The sequence below is a fragment of the Phacochoerus africanus genome, chromosome 4 (genome assembly GCF_016906955.1).
Source record: "Phacochoerus africanus isolate WHEZ1 chromosome 4, ROS_Pafr_v1, whole genome shotgun sequence".
In the NCBI taxonomy this organism is placed as follows: domain Eukaryota; kingdom Metazoa; phylum Chordata; class Mammalia; order Artiodactyla; family Suidae; genus Phacochoerus; species Phacochoerus africanus.
This window is the reverse complement of record NC_062547.1, coordinates 40,364,483-40,383,040: the sequence shown is the minus strand read 5'-3', so window position 1 is coordinate 40,383,040 and position 18,558 is coordinate 40,364,483. Positions and strand designations below refer to the sequence as shown.

The following is an 18,558-nucleotide window of genomic DNA, read 5'->3' as shown; positions in this document are numbered from 1 at the left end:
AAACAAAACATTCAATAAAATGGATACAACAGCCATTAATATTATAAAATGACATTTCAACATATTTAAAGCCTTTATAAAATCAGAAGCATTTAAAGCAAGTCTTAATCATTTTGAAGATAATGGGGATTTTAAGGAGAGGTAGGTGGCATGCTTTTCAGTTTAACAGCAGGTTCTTTTTTGAAATAAGAATTACACAAAGCAGCCTAGCAGAGAGTTGAGAAGCATAAGCTCTGGAGTCATTTCAAGCCTTGATTGCAGCTCTTCTTGCTGTGTGGTCTTGGGTTCATTAACCTCTCTCTCCTTCCATGAACATGCCAGTTCATAAGCTATTTCAACTACTTATACCAGTGCCTGGCACATAGAAAACAGTGCAGGCTAAGTGATATTTTCCTCATCATCATATAGTCAAGAACCCTGTCCAGAGTATATGGCATCTACATTAGATCAGTTTGAGAATTGTCAGCCTCATCGAATATTACTCTAGTATGTAAGAGAGTGGGAAGCTTACAATTAAAGTTAATATGTAATGTAGCAAAAACTATGTCAAAAAGAAACTGTCTTTTGGTCTCGATTAGGAAACTGGACGAGACCAAAAGACAGTTACTTCCCACTTTCTCTTCCAATGGTGATGTTTCAGACCTTAGTCTTCCTTCCTAACCTGATGTCTCTTTTCACTGGGCTAAACTAGCCAGCTAGTTTTCTCCGTGATTTGAATTCAGATTTTTACTGGAAATGGGTGGTGCTAATAGTACAGCTCAAAGTACTGTAAATTTGTGCCTGAAATGGCATCGTGTGCAAATTTGAGTAGGGTGAGGTGGTAAAACAAAAATAAGCCCATCAGAAGATTTAATAGATTTTTAAAGTAACCAGAAAACATCTAATTTTTTCTTTTGTTTTTCTTTCTTATAAGTGTTTAGATCTTTTTTTTTCTTTTTTATTAGGGCTACACCCACAGCATATGGAAGTTCCTAAGCTGGGGGTCAAATCGGAGCTGTAGCTGCCAGCTTATGTATGCCACAGCCACAGCAACGAGGGACCCCAGCTGCATCTGCGACCTACACCACAGCTCTCGGCAACTTGGATCCTTAACCCACTGAGCAAGGCCAGGGATCCAGCCTACGTCCTCATGGAAACTAGTCAGGTTTGTTAACCGCTGAGCCACGAAAGTATCTCCAACAAATATTTTCTAATTGAAAAGTACTTCTCAAAAATGATTTCTTTTTAAAATTCTCATTTGATTTTTCAGGGGATTTTTCACCCAGAGGTGCTTTTGATTTTCTTCTCTTGGTTATAACTATCCCAACCATAGTTGGTGGATCCCTCTGTTCTTTTCATTTAGCCTTCTCAGGCTGGAACATTTTTACTTGTGTACCTAAGCATTTTATGAGATGTGAGAGTAGCCAAATGTTAGCTCTTCTGTTGTAACTTTGGCCATTACGCCTGTGGAAAATAAGTACTTCATAGCCCTTGTCCCTGATAAATACATCGTTCTTTTGTGCTATGGCAGATGGGCATTTATGGATAGCAGTTTGCTCTGTCTCAAGGATTTTTATTTCCATTGAGAAAATACATTTTTCTCCAACTTTCCTTTGTGAAAACTAACATTATAATGTTATAATGTATGAGGCTCATCCAAGTATAATAGTCATCTCTCTTTGGTATAGAGCAGTATTTTCTAAACAGAGCATTTTGGAAGGAGTGTTCCATGAAAATAGAGTGTACATTGTTGCACATGTAGGGTGGTTCATTAAGTAGCTGCAACTGCTGGGAACACACTTTAAAATGAATCAGGAAGCTGTCATGTCATTTTGAAATAATTCCTATTTGGGGAGGAGGGAGGTAACTCTGGTCCTATAGAGTTATTTGCTTTCTTATCACTTAATCTAGGTTAACCAGTCTGGTCCACCTGTGTATTTCAGCATTTTACCTCTCTCACTTCCTAAAATGGAATATTTAGAATGTATTGTGTGGAGTTACAGATTTGAATTCAGCCTATACTAATCTCACCAATCGAGCTATCAAATAGAAGACATAAGGTAACAGTACTGCTAGGGGCATTCAACAGGAAACACTGAAACGTGACACCACTCCGCTGTTTAATAAGCTGCTGGGACATTGCATACCCCAAACATCCAAGTGTTCAGGTCTTTTGTGTAGCAGAATAGCACAAAGGTTATATCAAGTGTGCAGTACTGTCAGGGAGTTTCAATCTATTATGAAAGGCAAGATAAGATAGCTGAAGTCAAGTATTGTCTACTGTACTGTCGGTAAACTACAGTCTAGGGCCCAGTCCACCCTATTGCTCGTTCTGGTAAATAAAACATTATTGAAACAGAGATAGGCAAAATTATAGGTAGATATTTCTTCATATGTTTCATTACAGCCATGGTAAAGAAGATAGACATAATAGAACACTAGATGATCTTTGGAGCTAAGCAACCAGAAGCTCGCCACTTAGGAAGACTTAGAGAATTAACCAAGGCTTACCCTAAATTTCTTTTTAAAATTACAGTATTAACATTCCTGTCTCAAACTGCTCCATTTATTGTCCTGTGTAAAGGGAAGCGGTAAGCTGAAACTGTGTACCTGATCATCCACTTCATTTAGAAACCTTTACATAAAAGACCACAGAAATGGCCAAATAGAACTTTTCGAAGTTAGAGGTGATTGAACCCTACCCATAAGCTACAAACTAACTCAGCTGATGAATTGACTTCTGAGCCTAAAAGAAAGAATTTGCATGAAACTTAACCTCCCGGACTGGGGGCCCAAAAGTAACTGCTAACATTACAAAATACAGCTGGGGCCTTCTATCAGCAGTTCTCAACATGCCTTGAGGCTTCCCAGTGCCTTCTGGACTTGGTTTTAGCCTGGAATGTGGCACTCATATCCTACTAATCCACGAGGTACCATGGAAAGGTATAAAATCCCGGCCCAGCTGTCAGAGGAGGTCGTGTTGCTGTTTGAGGCTATGCATTTTTAATGGTTCTATGTCTGTTTCCAGCCCAAAAGCTAGGATAAACTTTTCTAAGCAGAAAAGCCTGCCGAAGAAGTTTTTGTATATTGCCTCAACCTCTTGGCCAGTGTAGAGGACTTAGCATTCATTTACATCTAGAGTATAGCTAAATGTATATAAAACTTGTCTATCACTGAATTACTCTTTAAAATGAAGGTACCAATAGTCTAGCAAATAGTAAAAGAGGCTGAAATTAAGTAGATTATATTCACTTTATGGACTAAAAATCACTATCAAATTAGAATTTTGGAAAACAAGTATCCACCACCATGAGCTTGAGGGCTTCCCAGTTCTTCAGGACTGAGGTTGGGGTGTAGGGGAGGAAGATCTCTTTTTCCTCTACCCTTTTTTAATTTTTTGACTGAGACCTCTTTAACAAGAGGAAAGCATACAAATTTTTGTAGGTTTTACATGACACATGAGCCGTCATAAGGAAATAAATGAAGACCTGAAGAAACAGTTAAACTTGAATGTTTTTGTATAAGTTTTGAAGAGTGGAAAGTCTTGGGAAGATGAGATAGGACAAAGATGACCCAAGTTTAATAAACAGGGAAACAGCAAGCCCTGTTGGTTCCGATTCCTCTCTGTGTGCCTTCGTTGTTAGAGATGGGTGCTCTTTTCCTCTGGGTACAGGGAGGGCACCTCTCACAGGAGGGTTTTATGACCTGCTTCCAGGGAGAGTCAGAAAGTCCTTCCTGAAGGTAAGTGAAATCCTAAGAACAAATCAAAGTTTATTCTAATGGCCTTTGAAGAACACTGTGGGTTTACCTGTTTACTGAGAAGCAGTGGGTCATAAGCAGACTGACAAAGCAGAAGAAAAAAGGAAGAAAAAAATCTTTACATGCCATTTCTCAGATTTTTGCAGCTTGAAATATTCACTAAACCAAGGTGCCATATTTTGGGGTAGCATGTTTTGAACCTAGATGTGGTATAATAGCTGATTTTCGATACCAGGCAGTGAAACATGTCAACATTTGGAAGATCTGCACGATTCGATGAACTAATATTCCTGCAACCCCCTCACCCCACCGTAAGGCTGTATTTTCTTCATGTGCCTCAACCAAAACAACATATCATAGAAGACTGAATACAGAAGCCGCTATGATAATCCAGCTGTGTTATTCTAAACCGGATAATAGGCATTTGTAAACGTAATAAACAACACTACTCTTGTCAATATGTTGTCTGGAAAAATACAGTTATTTTCATTAAAAATATTTCTGTTAACATGTATTTTTTTTTCTTTTTGGCCTCCTAGCAGTACATGGGAGTTCCCAAGCCAGGAATCAGATCTAAACCACATTTGCGACTTACCAATGCCGAATCCTTTCACCCACTGTGCCAGGCCAGGGATCAAACCTGTGTCCTAGCACTCCAGAGATGCAGCAGATCTCATTGCACCACAACGGGAATTCTGTACGTATGTTATTTTTGAGTGAATTAATACAGAAATATTATTTCTCAGTTTTAATTTTTAGTACAGAACTATTAGTAGATATAATCCACATAAACAAGAGCTCTCTGGGGTCCTTAATAGTTTGTAAGAATGTAAATGTGTCTTGAAACCAAAAACGTTTGAGAACCACTGACCTACATTATTATAGGACCCTCCTAACTGGTTCTTCTGCTTTTGATCCACTATACCCTACCCTGTGTATTCTCAATACGTGCGCTGAAGTCATTCCCTTAAGATATAAATCAGGTTTTTATTCCTTTCCTCAAAACACTAGGATAAGCTTCTCTTCTCACTCAGAATAAAAGCATAAGTCCTTACACTGGCCTTCAAAGCCCCCCATGATCTCCGGCCCCGTCACCTACTTCTCTGAAACATTTCCTGCTACTCTCCCACCGACCCAACTCCAGGCACCCAGGCCTTCCCTTCCGTCCTCACACTTGACAGGCATGCCTTCTGGCCAAGGCTGTTCCCTCTGCCTGAGAAGCTCTCCCCGCAAATGGTGCCCTAACTCATTCCTTCATCTCCTTCAAGTCTGGGCTCAGAAGTCATTTTCTAGTTGAGATTTCTCTGGCCAGTTCAAAGTTGCAGAACCCGGAGTTCCCACTGTGGCACAGCAGAAACAAATCCAACCAGTAACCATGAGGTTGTGGGTTTGATCCCTGGCCTTGCTCAGAGGGTTAAGGTTTTGGCGTTGCTGTGAGCTGTGGTGTAGGTCGCAAATGCGGCTTGGATCCCACGTTGCTGTGGCTATGGTGTAGGCTAGAAGCTATAGCTCCGATTCAGCCCCTAACCTGGGAACTTCAATATGCTATGGGTACCTCTAAAAAGCCAAAAAAAAAAATGGTTGCAGAACCTGCACACACACTCTCAGTCCCCTTCCCTCCTTTATTTTTCTCACAGCATGTGTAGCCATCTAATAGTCTGTTTTACCAGTTTATCTTTTATTTTCTTTCTCCCTCCACCAGAATGTAAGCTCCAGGAGGACAGGGATTTTTGTCCATTTTCATTAACTGCTGTACTGTGCCCTGGTACATAGTAGGAGCTCAATAAATACCCGTTGGATTAAAATATGAATGCAATGTCTGCTGGCCAGTCATCTAGGCTGGTGGTTTGCCACAAATAACAAATGATACTATGTCAGTTTCTCCTCTTTAATCATTTATTTTATTACCTATAAATTATTTTGCCTTTTTGAATTGGGAAACCTCTTGTATATCATATGTACGTGTTTAAATGTTCCTCTTTTTTTTTTTTTTTTTAACCACTCTGATGTTTTAAAATTTCAGAGCCTGAGACCCTCTTATTATGGTCCTGAGTCCACAGCAGAACCCTGAGTTTGCATTTGAATGAGTTAGTTACTCAACATATACACAATTATGATATTTTCAACTGACCTGCATTTTGATCTTTTCAAAAAGTATGTAATTTGGTGTATCTTAGAATTGGCAGAGGCTACTTCTGCTGTTATGGTAAGTGTGCATAAACAGCTTGCAAAGATATGGTTTGTTTCTTTTAAAAGATAAAACTATAAAATAATTTAATACTGTTTTCCATATTTATGAATTAGTTGGTCAGGAAAGAGGACAAAATTATGAGTGAATCTCAATATTTTCAACACATGGCTACATAAACTAATGACAATAATTGGGAATATTGTAGCTAATAAGAAATCTTGACCAGATAACTTTTCAGAAACCTTATAGAGTATTATAATAAGGACAGCAAGGATTTTTTTTCTGTCATGTTTTTATCTCCATCTTTATCCTAAAGGACTTTGAAAGAACAAAACATTTTGTGTGGTTTAAGGAGTACCTTTGGAATGTTTTCTAAAAGCAAACAGCATACTTTCCTCCCCTGTTGACTGGAGCTGAGACCACATGAATGTGAATGGAGCCTCAGGTCTGTCTTTCGTGTGTGTGTGTGTGTGTGTCCAATGACCCTCCTGCTGGGAACCCTAATAAGATTTCTTCCCCTTACACCTCCGTCTGCCCTGCCTTTTCATGCTGTTCTATAATGTTTGCTTTAATGAGACAACTCCTGTCATCCAGAAAAAAAAAAAAAAGAGCCTTTTTCTTTAAATAGATATAAGAATAGCTGAGGGAATTCAAAATTATGTTCTCTGTTCCCTGCCATTATATGTGACAAACGTTTGATGACAGACCTGAATATGCTGAGCCAGAGAGATCACAGTAGTCATTTAATCTCAAAAGCTCAGGCACAGCTGGTCAGGTTACATCTCCCAGAAGTCCATTTGGCCTTGATAATGTGGGAAGACAGAAGACACTAGCTGGGAGCAGGAAGGGTGGTGCAGGAAGCAGAGGTGAAAGTAGGAACGCTAAAATTTTTCTGATGTTTCAAATAAGAATTTGAAACACGATCTGGTGTTGATGGAATAAACAATAAAAGCATCTGTGTGAAATGTTTGAAGTAACCAATTATGGAAATAGAAGAGCAATAGATACTAGAAAGCTAGGGTATTATAAGTAAGCAAAACCTAATATAGAGAAAGGTAATAAGAGATACTGCCTAAAATGGATGCATAAAAAAATAGAAAAATAAGCTGGGGTTGCCACAGCTGCAGTGTAAGTTGCAGCTATAGCTTGGATTCAGTCTCTGTCTTTCCATATGCCATGAGTGTGGCCATTTTAAAAAGAGATATAAATATATTATTTAAGGATTTAAAGGTGACAGCAAAAAAAAATGTAAAACAAATCATTTAACAAATTAAAAGAGGTTGGTTCTGGGGAGGAGGAGTGGGTTTGAAGAGGAAATTTCATTCTGTTATTATGATCTCTTGTAGTCTTTGATTTGATTTTTATAACCGTGTGTGTGTGTGTGTGTCCTAGATAATAAGAATTATTGCCTTCTAAATTGAGCCAAAATTAGTCCTCAGATATTCAAGCTGTAGCTGGATTGAGAGGAGGTGGAGCAGTGACTGTGAGATCCTGTTCAGGGGTCGGATTCGATACATGAGTTTTGGCTGTTGGCCTTGTTAGATGTGAGTGATGCACAAAGATGAGAGCGACCTGCTTTAATCCTGGTGTCTTGGCCTTACTGTCAAGATTTGGATGCAAGACAAGTTAAAAAGCTCGTAAGATTAATTAAGAGCATTCTGAATGCAGTTTCAAAACTGAGTTAGATGCACATCCTCTGGATGGGCCTATCCTGATTTGGCTGCTTACACGGGGACCCTTTCTCTGCCTCGGCTCTGTATCCAGTCACACTTGGGAGGGAGAAATCTTGATTCTATGCTTGCTGCCTGCGCTGGAGGTGGAAGAGGAACATAACTCTATAGAGCTTCTTAGTCCTGAAATCTCCTTAATTTTTTCTACTAGTGGCTTTTATCACTTGTTCCCAAATTCAGGTCTGCATATCCTGCTAGCTTTATTTAAAACGCAGATCCCAAGGCACCATCCTGGAGAGTCTCATGCTGTCGGTCTTGAGTATACCATTGGGAATCTATGGTGATTCTGATGTGCAGCCAGCTGAGGGAACTACTGCTTTAATCCAGACTAGTTATGTAATCCTCACAGCTGTCTTAAAAAATAGATCAAAATTCAAAAACATGGAGTCATTTTCTTAGAATCCCACTTAATGATGAAATCAGTATTTTAAGCCTGTGTATCTGCAGGGATGTGCTGGTACCTGTTGGACATCCAATTGTATAAAAACAGACCTCAAAAAGCTCTGATTTGGAGCCTTTGCCAATTGGGGTAAATACTCTTACCATGGCTGACTTCAAGCTACCAGCATGACATCCCTGAACTTGGAGGTGGGAAGAGATGCTTAAGAGAACACAGATATTTCCACCATGTAGACACAGTGACATAAATAGACATATAGACAGAAATATAATTTCAATGTTAATAATAATTGAGTTTAACAACTGGCTTTCACAGTCCCTGAACATTTAACAATTGGCCCTCACAAGCTGATGCCAGCCAGCTCCAGTGGGCTCATGTGTCTAACCCGAAAGCCCCCTATGCTAGTGTTTAACAACACATGGTCTGAGGAATACGAAGTCTTAAAAATCTTTGCTGAAACAAGATTTGAAAGGGTCAAATGTAATAGAGTTAATTTGCTTCTTTAAAATTTACCACTGAGATTGGCACATTACAGGTCCTAAGAAGTGCCAAGGGAAAAAGACCTGATAACCTCAACCCAGCATTTCCTGTAGCGTAGTAGCATTCAGCATCCTGCAAGATCTGTTCCTTTGAATTCACTTGCGGACATGCTGTGCATTTGGGGAAATTCTAGCAAAGTGATTAAAGCACAGACTGTGGAGCCAGAGCTCTTGAGTTTGAATCCTGGGCCCACCACTTACTAGTGGTAGGTCTTTGGGCAAATATAACCTTCCTGCCTCAGTTTCCTCAGGCATAAAATAGGTATAATGATACAAGCATACCTTGGATATATTGCACGTTTGGTTCCATAACACAATTAAGCAAATATCTCAGTAAAGGAAATCACATGATATTTTGGTTTCCCAGCTCATAAAAATATGTTTATGCCCTACTGTAGTCTATTAGGTATACAATAGTATTATGTCTAAAAAAACCATATATACCTTAATTTTAAAATACTTTATTGCTAAAAGCACTATCATCTGAGCCTTCAGCCAGTTGTGATGGTAATATCAAAAATCATTGATCAAAGATCATAACAAGGAGTTCCCTTCATGGCTCACCAGAAACAAATCCAACTAGTATCCACGAGGATTCCGGTTCGATCCCTGGCCTCACTCAGTGTGTTAAGGATACTGCATTGCTGTGAACTGTGATGTAGTTCACAGACACGTCTTGGATCCTGCGTTGCTATGGCTGCGGCATAGGCCAACAGCTGTAGCTCCAATTCAATCCCTAGCCTAAGAACTTCCATATGCCACAGGTGCAGCCCTAAAAAGCAAAAAAAAAAAAATTAAAAAAATTAAAAATACAATGATAACAATGAAAAGGCTTATTGTGAGAATTACCAAAATGTAACATGGAGACACAAAGCAAGCAAATGCTATCGGAAAAATGGTAACCATAGACTTACTCAACACAGGGTTGCCCCAAAGTTTCCATCTGTTTAAAAAAAAAAAAAAAAAGCAATACCTGCAAAGTGCAATAAAACAATTGCACTTCAGGGTGCCGGTAATACCTATTTCATGTGATGTTGCGAGGATTAAATGCGTTAAGACATATGTAAAGTGCTTAGAGCAATGCCCGACACCTAAAAAGTGCTGTATGAGTATAAGCTTTTCTGGTCATTGTTAATCTCATACCACTCAACCTCCAGCCCAATCAGTCTTGTCTCCACAACTCTCAAGTTTCCTATCAAATGATCTGGAAGAAGGCAAAGTGATGGGAAGGAAGAATCCCTTGACATTATTCCCTGAGTTCAAAGCATTTTAGCCACACTAGAAGGATACAGGACTTGACATTTTCTTCTCAGAACCTGCCAACTGAGACTGTAATTTTAGATACATTAAAATGCCCTTAACTAGAAACCATTTAGATATACAATGGCATTGGTTATAATAGAGAAATTTTCTCTTGCCATCAAAAAAAAAATACTAGTGATTTTATAATAGGTCTTCTGAGTCAGCATCATCAGGAACAAGAATTGTCGCTCTTCACAGAAGACTGACTCCAGGTTCTGACCTTCTGGAGCTCTCTCACATCCATGGCTTTTTCCCAGTCAAGTGAAGGGCATGAACCCCTTCAGTGCTTTGCCTTCTTGCCAACCTGGCTGATTGCATTCCGCTCAGTAAAGGGGATAGTGGCAAGGTGACAACACACAGTATCCCACAAGAGTTGGATTAAGAGAAACTAGCAGAAACCTCATTCTAGGAGTTCCTGTCGTGGCTCAGTGGTTAACGAATCTGACTAGGAACCATGAGATTGCGGGTTCGATCCCTGGCCTTGCTCAGTGGGTTAAGGATCCAGCGCTGCCGTGAGCTGTGGTGTAGGTCTCAGGTGCCGCTTGAATCCCACATTGCTGTGGCTCTGGTGTAGGCCAGCAGCTACAGCTCCCATTAGACCCCTAGCCTGGGGACCTCCATGTGCCTCAGGAGCAGCCCTAGAAAAGGCAAAAAGAAAAGAAAAGAAACCTCATTCTATTTTTGTGAAAATTTTATTTAACTTGAAAAAGAGTGAGTTAAGGTAAAAGGCATGAAGAGACCATTCAAAAAATATATATCTGAAAGACCAAAAATGGAAAAATATTTCCAACCCTTCTAGTAATCAAAGAAATGTAATTAAGATCTCATGTTTCTTCTATCTTGGCAGAGTTTTTTTTTTTTTAATTGATAAAATCTAGTAGTGGCAAAAGTAAGGAAATCACACTCTTAACACTGTTATTCAAAGTATACAATCTTTTTGGAATAATATTAGACAATATGCATCAATATTTGAAATGCATATGCTTTTGACATAGCAGTGTGACTTTAGAAATGTATTTCAAGGAGTTCCCATTGTGGCTCAGCAGAAACAAATCTGACCAGTATCCATGAGGATGCAGGTTCGGTCCCTGGCCTCACTCAGTGGGTTAAGGATCCAGCATTGCCGTGAGCTGTGGTGTAGGTCAAAGATGTGGCTCAGATCTGGCATTGCTGTGGCTGTGGTATAGGCCAGTGGCTACAGCTCCAATTCACCCCTAGCCTGGGAACCTCCATGAAGATAAAGTTGGACAAATAAACAAAAATGTGTGTTCAAAGAGGTTCAAAATGGCTCATAATAAAAAATTGGAAACCAAATTATGTAACAGATTGAATAGTTGGTCTCAATTCTTCACCCCAGTCTGCACATGTCTTTACCCTAATCAAAGTCTATTTCTCCATCCCTTGATTTTGGAGTTGGTGTGTAGTGTGCTTTGGTCAATAGTATGTGGGCAGAAGTGATATGAAGCCTGAACTTTAAGACTGTTGCTGCTCTCCCTCCTGTGTTTTTTTATTCTCCATAGCTTGCCTCATTTGGCTCTTTGGCCCTGGAAGGAGCATGAGAGACACATGAAGAGTCATCCTTGCCATCCTCTAGATACAACAGTTATAAACTGAAGCAGAACTGCCCAGCTGAGGCCAGGCTAGGCCAGCTAAATTCCAGCCAACCTGCAGACATGTGACATTATAGACACACACACACACACACACACACACACACACACTATATGCAATGTATATAAAATGTATATAATTTATATAGAATATATACAATGTTTCTTAAAATTGTTCTAAACCACTGAGTTTGGGATGATTTGTTATGCAACAGTAGTTAACCAATACAGTCCATCAATAGAACATGTTATATGTTAAACCATACTATGCAGCTGTTATAAATGGAGATTTGATCTATAATTACTGATATGAAAAGATGACTATTCGATATTGTTGAATGAAAGAAATCAGATTTTAGAGCACTGTCTAAGTACAATTGCCCACACAAATGTACACACACAGAAGAAAGGATGTTTTGCAGTGGTTATTTCGAGGGGCAGCGGGGGGCAGGATTAGGATTTTTTTTCTTTTCTTTGTATATTGTTTGATTTTATTCTTCAAAGAGCATCCACCTTTTTTTATAATTGGAAGTAGAGCCATGACAATGATTATCATATGTACTGAGAGAACAAATAGATGAGCCCTTTGAGAATAAAGAGAAATGGAGTTAGGAAAAGAGGAGCCCAGAATACACATAGCCTTGAAAGGTGGATAGAGTTCAGATGTGATGTACAAAGAACTAGAAGTAGGCATAATTATAGTTAGCACTGATTAATGCTTACACTGAGTGCACTAGTAAGAGCATTATCCCATTTTGTCCTCATGGCAACCTGATGAGTTCAGAGTCTTAACGTTTCTTACTTTACAGAAAAAGAAACTGAGATTCAGAGAAGAAATATTGCTGTGGATCACACAGCCTGGATATGAACCCAAGTCCATGTCCAGAGCTTATCTTCTCTCCACATGCTTGTTCTCATTGCACGGCGTGGGAGCAGGAGTGACAAGGAAGCACCAGGTATGGAATCCAAATACCTGAGCTCTTGAGAGCTAGAGGAACTGTGGATAAAGGATAAATGGAGAGCCTTAGAGCACAGAAGACAGGTCACAGAATCAGAGGCCAAATCCTACCGCTCCACTAAGGAGCTAAGTAACTGCACACCAGTTACATAGATCCCAGCAGCCCTGGATTTATCATTCCATGAAAACAGAATAAATAATAAAGCACCTTCTTCACATTCATAGGAATCATTTCAGTGCCTGGCATGTAAGACACCAAGAAATGATTGCTAATATTTAATAAGTAAAGGCACTTTGGAAACTGAAAATGCTGATCAGTTACTAATAGTTGAGATCTGTAATTTGAGTGAACACAACAGTTAAAGGAAATTGATCAAGTAGACTGAGGCGAGATTGGAGTCGGTTAAGAGACTGTTTGCCTTGCCTGTGAATGTCCTGATGAGCTCAGTTAAGGGCTGGCAGTGGGGATGCTGGTCAGGCAGGGGAGACAGTCCAGTGGAAGAATCCACAAGATTTGGCAACTGGCCCGTACCTAGAGATGAATGAATGTGACAAGTTTCCAAGTTTTCAATTCTGGAAAAATTGTGATGATTTTGATAGAGAAAGCTTCATTATTGATTTGTGGGACATGTGTAGTAAAATCAGGAAGAAGCTCTCTATGAAGGGTTTGTTCATTCATTCACAAATATGTATGGAGTGCTTGCCATATGCCTGGCCCTGCAGTCTACTTCAGCCAATTGTGGTGTGTAGTCAGGGAGAGAAGGACAAATATTAAATGAGCACACAAATAAATGTAAAATATGCTGTGATAAAGGGGGTAGTGGAAACATAGGACTGGAAAATGTGTACAACCACTATGGAAAACAGTATAGAGTTTCCTCAGAAAACTAAAAATAGAACATATGATCCAGGAATCCCACTCCTGGGTATAGATCCTGACAAAACCGTAATTCAAATAGATACATGCAGGAGTTCCCATTGTGGTTCAGAGGATCAAGAACCCAACTAGTATCCATGAAGATTCAGGTTCAATCCCTAGCCTCATTCAGTGGGTTAAGGATCCTGCGTTGCCGCAAGATGCAGCATAGATTGCAGAGGCAGCTAAGGTCCAGTATGCTGTAGCTGTGGTGTAGGCTGGCAGCTGCAGCTCCCATTCAACCCCTAGCACAGGAACTTCCATATGCTACAGAAGTGGCCCTTAAAAGAAAAAAAAAATGCATCCAGATGTTTATTACAGCACTATTCAAAATAGCCAAGACATGGAAACAACCTAAATGTCCACTGACAGGTGAATGGATTAGGAAGATTTGATATATACATATAATGGAATATTACTCAGCCATAAAAAAAAGAACAAAATGATGCCATTCACAGCAACATGACTGCAAATAGAGATTATAATACAAAGTGAAGTAAGTCAGAAAGGGAAGGACAGATATGTGATATTACTTATATGTGAAAGCTAAAATATGGCACAAATGAACCTATCTACAAAACAGAACAGGCTCACAGACATAGAGAACAGACTTGTGGTTGCCAAGGGGCGGGGGGGGAAAGGGAGTGGAATGGACTGGGAATTTGGGATTAGTAGATGCAAACTGTTACACTGAGAATGGATAAATAATGAGGTCCTACTGCATAGCACAGAAGTTATATCCAATCTCTTGGGATAGAACATGATGGAAGAAAATATGAGAAAAAGAATGTATATATGTATGACAGTCACTCTGCTGTACAGAAGAAATTGGCCCAGCATTGTAAATCAGCTATACATTTTTTTTTTTATCTTTTTGCCATTTCTTGGGCCACTCCCGCAGCATATGGAGGTTCCCAGGCTAGGGGTCTAATGGGAGCTGTAGCTGCCAGCCTACGCCAGAGCCACAGCAACGCAGGATCCGAGCCGCGTCTGCAACCTACACCACAGCTCACGGCAACGCTGGATCCTTAACCCACTGAGCAAGGCCAGGGATCGAACCCGCAACCTCATGGTTCCTAGTCGGATTCGTTAACCACTGCGCCACAACGGGAACTCCAAAATCAGCTATACTTTAAGAAAAGAAAAAGAACTAGAAAATGTTTCTTGTGAAAGTGGCAATTTGACTATTATCTGAAGGAGAACTGAAATGTGAATAGGGTTTTGTTGAAGCTGTTTCTTTGTAGATGCACCGATCAGCTTTCCCAGAGGCCATTTGTATTTCACCCGGTAAATCAGAGGTTCTCAAATTTGAATGTGCACCTGAATCATACGGAAGGCTTGTTCATCACTGATGGCTGGGCCTTACGCTCAAAGCTTCTGATTCTTTAGGTCTAGGTGGGGCCTGAACAGGAGCATGTTGAACAAGTTCCCAGGTAATGGTGATGTTGCTGATCTGGGGGCCACCCTTTGAAAACCATGCCTCTAAATCAACACCCATACCACTTCTTGGCAAGTCACAGAACAAAACATGAGCAACATCTAACAAATGTTTCCCAGGTTGCTCACCACAAAAATCAATTTCCAAAGTCTTTGGGTTGAAATGTTTTTACACTAGGTTGACTGTTAACATTACATGTTCAACCTTTCTCTTTATTGGAAAAAAAAAAAATCACTGTAATCATAGACTCGCCCTGCAGTTAGCTCTGAGTGAACAAATGTCAAAGCACTGCCAACAGTTCCAATAAGATCCTTGAAGGAAGAAGATGAGTGCTTGGCCTCTGAGACCATCGTGCAAGGCCCAGGACTGTTTTGGTGCAGAGTCAGATGAGGGATATCCTGGAGAGAGCGGCTGGTTTGGGATGATCCTGTAAGTTATGGCATAAGAATTCTATCCCTTAGAGATTGGGAAAAGGGGAGCCTGGCAGCCATCAACTGCTAATCTATTTTAATGCTTTAAAAAAAGCAATCTTTAAGATTACACAAGTAATGCATAATGATGTTGCCTTTCTAAATAAACCAAAGCAGTAAAGATAAGGTCTCCCCAGCACTGCTTCTTCTGTCCTTTTCCCCAGAACTAATTTATGTTGTCAATTCGGCGTTTAGGTTTCCAGGCTCTCTTCTACACAGTTTCTATGGGAACAATTGATTACTATTCCCTATGATGGTGATGGTATCATACTCTACTGTTCTACAACTTACCCTTTTTTCCGTCATGGGTCTGTGTTACGGATTTTCCCATAACAGGATATATCTCCTCCTTCATTTTTGTGTATTACTGCATAACATAGAATAAATGAGATTTATTTCATAGACCAGCAAGTGGCTTCCTCTCCTTCCATTTTTGTTGCTTTTCATCTTGTTTTTTAGTGATGACAAACAGTGCTGGAGTCATGATTTTTTTTAAAAGATTTTCATTGAAGTGTACAATTTCAGTATACGAATTGAAGCATTTGCAATGCTATGTTAGTTGCAGGTGTACACCAAGGTGATTCAGATATATATATTCAGCTATATAAGTGTGTATGTGTATATTCAGTTATGTACATACATATATTTTTAGATTCTTTTCCATTATGGGTTATTACAAGATATTGATTATAGTTCCCTGTGCTGTACAGTAGGTCCTTATTGGTTATCTATTTTATATATACTTGTATGTATATTTTAATCCCAAATTCCTAATTTTTCTTCCCCTCCTTTTCCTCTTTGACAACCGTTAAGTTCGTTTCCTATGCTGTGAGTCTATTTCTGTTTTGCGAATAAGGTAATTTGTATCATCTTTTTTATTTTATTTATGTATTTTTTTTTTCTTTTAACAGATGCACCTGTGGCATATGGAAGTTCCAGAGCTAGGGGTAGAATCTGAGCTGCAATTGAGGCTTACACCACAGCCACAGCAATGCTGGATCCAAGCTGCATCTTCAACCAACACTGCAGGTTGTGGCAACACTGGATCCTTAACCCACTGAGCAAGGCCAGGAATTGAACCCACATCCTCATGGACACTATATTGGATTCTTAACATGCTGAGCCACAGCAAGAACTTCTCGTTTGTATCTTTTTTAGATGGCACATCTAAGTTATATAGTATTCATCTTTCTCTGACTTATTTCACTTACTGTGGTAATCTCTAGGTCCATCAACCTTCTGCAAATGGCATTATTTCATTCTTTTTTATGGCTGGGAAATATTCCATTGTATATATATATGTACCACATTTTTTTTATCCTGGTGTCACTCTTCTTAACGTTCTCTCCTTTAGGCAGGTGCGGATGCTTCTCTAAGGGACATGTGGAGAAAGAGAACTGAGTCCCGGTATTTGGAGGTTTTACATTTTAACAGATACTACCAAACTGCCCTCCTCCACCCACCAACGGGTCACTGCTTCATGCCCCCAGGTCTCACACAGTCCTATGAAAACAGCCCTTCCAGCCTCTGCCTGTCCTGTAGGTCTCAGACACAAGTCTGTGGGACCTGGCTGGGGACCCAGAACTGAGCAGACACCTCCCACCACTATTCCCCAACCCTGTCTTTCTCCCTCAACTCCAGCCAGGTCTCAGGATTAGGAAGCCCAACTCATGCATTTATCACATGGATAACTAAATCCCATTTTTGAGCATAGACATAGGGCCCCCAGTAATTTCACTGCTGCTGATGCCTGCGCTTCAGAAAGAATCTCTTTCACCAAGCCTGAGACACAGCCCAGCAGTTTTCATCCACTTTCAGGACTTAGCGGAGCTCTTGTGGCCCCAAAGCCTTCCTGGCACCTGTCCTTCAGGCAAGGTCACGAGCTCCTTTTGATCTTCAGACAGAGGCCAGTGAGAGATCTGACCCCTGTCTGTCCCTGTCGCAATCATTTCTAGTGCTGCCACTCCCATCAGACTGGCTGAATCTTAAGAATAGATTATTCTGCTTGCCTTTAAAGCCCCAGTTCACAGCCTGGTGCTTCTAGGTACACAGAAAGTGTTTGTCAAGTGAATGAAGGAGGCAGTGAGACCTTCAGATCTTCTGGGAGGCAGAACCATCACTAACAGATGGGTTTGCACACAGGCCGGCTCGGCAAGGCAGGTAACACAGAGGCCTCTAAATGCTGATGTTTGTCCCTTGCTGTGTGCTTATAACAACAAAGACTGCTTCCTGCTTCCTGCCATCTTCTCATACCTAGGACAAAGCTTGGGACAGACAGGCCCTCCATCCATATTTATTAAATAAATGGGCGAACTCCAGGTATATTTCCATCTGTCTTCCCTTTGGAAACATTAATTAGCTTGAGTTTCTGGTTTTCTTCCCCTCCTGGGGAAGAGGACATGGAACTAATACTTCCTCCCCCTCCTAACACAATGGTGTGCTGCAGATACAGTTTTGCAGATGTAAGCTTGAGCCTCAATATAGGCAAACCAGAAGTGCACCCAGGAGAGCCATCATCCAGAGTCACAGTGCTACAGATGGGCTGAGGGCAGGTGAGAATTAGGTAACTAAACTAAAACTGTAGGGTGGAAGATAGAGGGTACTATGCTATATTTTTCTTTTGATGTAGTGCTCTTGTAAGAAGTGGCCTGTGTGCCCAGAGAATTAGGAAGATAATGAAAGAATCACTATAAATCCTGCAATCCTAAGGCATCCTCTGTTAACCTGATGATGAACATCTTTGCAGGAATTTTTCTATGCATGGCCACACGAATGTGTGCACGTGTTAGGTTGTGTTTAGCTACAAATGACAGACAGCGAAGATAATGATGACGTCAATGTGATAGCAGTCCGTTTCTCTCTCATGTGGAGGTCTGGGTGGGCAGTTCAGGACTGTTGAGGTTCTCCCTGGTGTCAGTCATCCAGGCAGGTGCCGTCTCATCACTATGTTGTATATGGCCTCCGCCTCACAGTCCAAAGCATCTGTGCTCCAGAAAGCAGAGAAATGGGCCGGGAGAGGCAAGGTGGGAGAGGGAGGGAGAGAGATGGAGATGGAGAGAGAGAAAGAACTGCCAGAGGAATACATGATATTTCCACTTATATCCCATTGGCCTGAACCAAGGACATGATCGCACCCAGCTGCAGGGGCCTTTGGGAAACATAGTCCTTGTTCTGGCGGCCATGTGCTCAGCTAGAAGTCCTATTACCATGAAAGAAGGGCGAAATGGATATCCAGGGGTATCTGCCAGTCTCTGTAATAATGTTTA

At 40.5% G+C, this 18,558-nt stretch overlaps 1 long non-coding RNA gene across 1 annotated transcript; it reads left to right on the top strand.

Annotated features, from left to right (window-relative positions):
- Positions 1-11,627: 11,627 nt before the first annotated feature.
- LOC125125304 (uncharacterized) lies at positions 11,628-17,610 on the top strand. The gene is made up of 2 exons (XR_007134405.1): positions 11,628-12,466; positions 16,647-17,610. It is a non-coding gene; the product is annotated as an uncharacterized LOC125125304 (long non-coding RNA).
- The last annotated feature ends 948 nt before the right edge of the window (positions 17,611-18,558 follow it).